General features: G+C 44.2%; 1 protein-coding gene and 1 pseudogene across 1 annotated transcript in view; both read left to right on the top strand.

The window, feature by feature from the left end:
* Window positions 1-4,493, top strand: part of GUCY1A2 (guanylate cyclase 1 soluble subunit alpha 2) — a gene marked incomplete at its 5' end in the record, with an annotated part of 275,265 nt that overhangs the window by 166,776 nt on the left and 103,996 nt on the right. The window lies entirely within an intron of this gene.
* Window positions 807-2,243, top strand: LOC114008214 (kinesin-like protein KIFC1 pseudogene; annotated as a pseudogene).

Here is a 4,493-nt window from a genome sequence, read left to right as displayed (position 1 = left end):
CTCTGTGCCGGACAGCCCCCCCCCCCCCCAACATCCTGCTCCTTCTCACTCTATGCATCTAATCCCTCTGGCTGGTCATTTGTATCCTTTATAATAAACAAGTAAATGTAAGCTATGCAAACCATCTGGCACACAGTAAGAGCTCAGTGAATTTATGCCATTATTGAATGAGATAATGGATATGATTATTCTGAAAATGGTAAACTACTCCATAAATGAAGCAGGATATCCTCCCTGAGCTCAGGCTCCAAGGGCCTAAACAAATACCCCCCCACCCTCCCCCAGCACCAGTAATAGGGCTCACTGTCCAGCCCTTCCCTGTCCACTCCCAAACAAGTTACTTTGGTCAATTAGTGCCGTGCTATCTTTTCCATGCATTTACTGATGTAGTGAAGAACAGCCAGTAGAAAAGGAGAAGCCCAGCACCATTACTGCTAGAGGAGGAGAGAGGTGAAAGGAAAAAGAGCAGCCGAAAGTGGGATTAACCCGCCTACCTCCGGGCACCAGTGAAACAGGAAGAGGGTGCTGGCCAGAGCAAAAGATTCCCCTTGTTGGAAGTGAAGGGAACACAGAGCTCAAAACACCCCTTATCAAGGCCTGATCCTGACTACCTCTCCCCAGAAGCAGTTTCAAAGGGAACTTAAGCAGGTGGAAGATGCCTTGGTGCCTGAGAAGAAATGGACATGAGGCCTGTGCACAGTGAACACAATCTTCATGCTCTTCCCCAGAGCACTGGCCCTCATCATAGTGTCATGGACACAAGCTGAAAAGTTTCCAAGGAGACAAGACCCCAGAGTTTCACAGCTATGACCACAGTACCGAATAAGCAGAGGCCAGCCCCTCTGTTCTTACCCAGAAGCCTGGCGCATCGATTGTCTGCCTGGTATTTAAAAGGCCAGTTATGTGACCTGAAGGCAGAGCTGAACTGCTGATATCACAGGACTCAAACTCTGGACCAGGAGAACCAGCAGCTGTGGGACCAGCTCAGAGAAGTCTAAGAATGGGCCCATACCCCAGGAATAACACAGCACTGGAGGGGAGTGGGCCATGTTCAGGTCCATGTTGAGCAGAACCGGCAGGAGCTGAGTGCCTGTGTCCTGGAGCTAGAAGAGCATCTGGGCCTGCACGAGGGCCTAGGTAAGAGCTCCAGGAAGGCCATTGGAACTGCAGGAAGAGCATCAGGGGCTGGCTTCCTGATTGGAGGAGCAGGAGAGGAGGCTGCGGGCACCAGAAGCAGCTTTGTCAGGCAGCCAAGCAGAGGTGGCTTCTCTGTAGCAGGTTTTAGCCCAGCTGACCTTACTGCCTGAGTGGGAAGACCACCTCCATGGGCTAGAGATGGAAGGCTATGGACCACAACCAGCTCCAGGAACTCAAGGGCAACATCCATGGATTCTTCAGGGTATTCTCTACCTTCCAGGGGAGCCCACTCCTGGCTTCCGTCTATTTCCCTCTGGCCCTGACCTGTCGTCAGATTATTCAACCCACTTTAGTGTCTCCTATCTGATGAATACCTGCAGCCCCTTCCACTTGTCACAACATCTCCTTTGACTGGGTATTCCCACCAGGAAGTAGACAGGATAAAATGTTTGAGGAGATCACCAAGCTTGTCCCATCAACCCTGGATGGCTACCCAGTATCCATCTTTGCCTTTGGCCAGACAGGGGATCTGAGACTTTTCAAGACCTGCTGGCCGCTGGGACACAGCTGAGTCAAGAGGGACAGTATGAGTTTCACAATGCAGGGCCAGGGAGCAAGGAACTTACTGCCACCAATGTTCAATATGTCCATGTCTTCTGTCAGAATAGGTGTAGGCCCTGCTTCATTTGACCTTCCAGAATCAGTCTGTGGCCAGCACAGCCCAGAATAGTCAGCACACAGCCACACTGTGTTCCAGTTGTCAGAGGCCTGCAATATGTCTTCCACATTGCCTCCTAGCCTTGTGGTCCTGGACAGGAGCAAGCATCTAGAACTCGGCTTAGGCCCTGGTGAGTGATCAGGAAACATAGATCATTAACAGGCCTGTCCATACTGGCTGATCATCAAGGCTCTGAGCAACAAGAAGTTCTACATACCTTCCTGAACAGCAAGCTCACGGACCTGCTGTAGAGCTCTCTGTGGGGAAGCAGTAAGAGAGTCTGTGAACATTTCTCTCCAGAAGACACCTCTGAGTCCCTAAATTCTGGACACACTGCCTCCACAGTGAATCAGTGTGTTACTGATCTGCCCAGGGAAACAGGAAGTGAAGACAGAATAGATCTTGTGTCTATATACCAGGGACAGGGGAATGCTGAGGATGGTGTTGGTTGGAGGGTGCTGGGCACCTGGAAGGGTCATGTCATGAAGAGTTGTTTGATTAAAAAAAAAACTGGGTTGTCAGAAAAGTCATGACACATTTTTACATACAAAAACACAGGAAAATATGTCGTGTTTTAAAAGAAGCAAAGATAATTTCTTCTTGGAAGTATTCAGGGTACTTTGGAAACGTAAGCCATGAGAGAGGAACTTGGAAGCATGTGACAAATTTTACTCCTGGGAGGAGAGTCCAGGAAGACTTGTTTTTTAAAACAATCCTCAGTCTGGGAGATAAAAGATAGTAATTCTATAGGCATCTAAGAAAAGTAGGATTTGTGAGGATTAGATTGTCTTTTTTTAAAAAAACAAATTCTTAAAATATTTTCACTTGATTTACTAATTGGGCCACATATTCACTTTTGTGACATCAATTACAACTCTTTGGCACTCCTTATGTATTTATTGAAAGTCTAATGGACATTCACTCTTCTTTGGAAACATGTTTTGAAGTTTTGGTGAATCAGAAATTTCTTAAAACTGTTTTTATTTTTTTTTAAATAGACTCAATAATTATTTTATGAAGGGTAACTCTAGGTAGAGCAATAACTTTAAGTGAAAGTATGGTGTTAGAAGGTACAGAAAGTTTGGAAAGGACACTGAGTTATTAATTTTGACAGGAACATGGAGTAAATTAGCATTTTAGGGACAGATGAACATGGGAAACTGGAGCCCTATTGTTGGAAATCTCACAGGACTGTTTACTATAGAGCAGAAAGAAATTTTGAGTTGCCTACACCCCACTGGAGGATTTAGAATGAAATTTCAACTGGATATTTCAATATATCTCTCTGTGCTATCATGCCTCAGTACTCAATAACCTTTATGATAAACAAGCTGGGGCCTGGCAACAGCCTTTTCCACGTGATTGAGATTCCTGTGCAGGAACTACAATTTACGTGGATGGATCTGCAGAGAGTTTTATCAGGAGAGGAGCTTTCTTTGATAGGCATTCATTTGGAATCCATTTTCTCTCATTTGGGAGTAGTTCCCAGGCCAAATCACTGTTCTATTTATAACCATGGCCTCCTTTCCAAGGCTGTATCAGCTGAGCACTGTAAAGGCACCCTTAAAAGAAGCAGTATTTGGGTCAAAAACATCAACCAAAATTAGTGTAATTAGATAATTTTTTTAAAGAATGAAGTTGTTTTTATTTTTTTTTAACCCCGGAGGTAGCTTTATCAGTAAATTCATAGTTAAACTTGTTTCCATTTGAATTGTTAAATCATTGTGCAGAATCCACTTGGACGTATTTAATTAAACTCAGCAAACTTTTTGTGCCAGACAATTCTCATCATTTAGGTGTGTGTGCACGCACGCACAAGCGTGTCCGCAAATCTGGGCTGAGAATTGTAGTCTAATTGTCATAGTTTCAATAAAGAATATCAGGTCTGGAAACATTCAGTACCTCTATGGATATAATGAAAAGCACAGAAGGAGTGTACGTGGGAACGGCCGCCGTTCAGGGTGGCAGTGCTTTCTCCTTCATGAAACCGTATTGTCTCAAAGGATGATGAGTAGGTGACTGCGGTACTCCTTTTAAGTTACATGATGTACCTATAGTCTTCAGACTTTGGCGATACACAAAATATCTGGGAGCATATGAAAATGTATATAGCTGGGTCATATATCTACATTTTAAATTACTAAATCCAGATGAGATTACTAAATTCAGATGGGAGTTGGGGATCTAATTTTTTTTTTTTTAGAGAGTTTTTTAGTATAAGGCACATGTGCTTGCCGAAGAGATAGAGACAGACAAAAAAGTGAGAAATCACCCCATCTCTGGGAAAGATGGTTACACTGCAATCCCTTTTCCTTCATTCTCCTTTTAGTATTTTAGGCATGCACACACATACTCAGTGTGAGTTTTAAGCTGTCGGGCCCGGGACTCGAACCATGGTCACCCATATTGGAGTCCAGTTATGTAACTATTTTGTCATCTGCTGGTCCCAGGCATCAATATCCTCTGGATTATTCTTAGGCAGACTGTCCTGTGTTACACATTCAATAAACTCCCTTGGGGCCAATATTGATCCCTAAATGTAGAAATTGGATGCAATTTAAAGCACTTAATGTAACCCTTACTGAGATCATAATTCTGTGCCCAGGTCCAGGGATAGTAAGTTAATAAATACCTAGTA

Source organism: Tupaia chinensis, unplaced genomic scaffold, assembly GCF_000334495.1.
Source record: "Tupaia chinensis unplaced genomic scaffold, TupChi_1.0 Scaffold000311_2, whole genome shotgun sequence".
Classification (NCBI taxonomy): Eukaryota; Metazoa; Chordata; class Mammalia; order Scandentia; family Tupaiidae; genus Tupaia; species Tupaia belangeri.
Note: the sequence above shows the minus strand (reverse complement) of the source record. Positions and strands in the feature narration are given on the sequence as shown.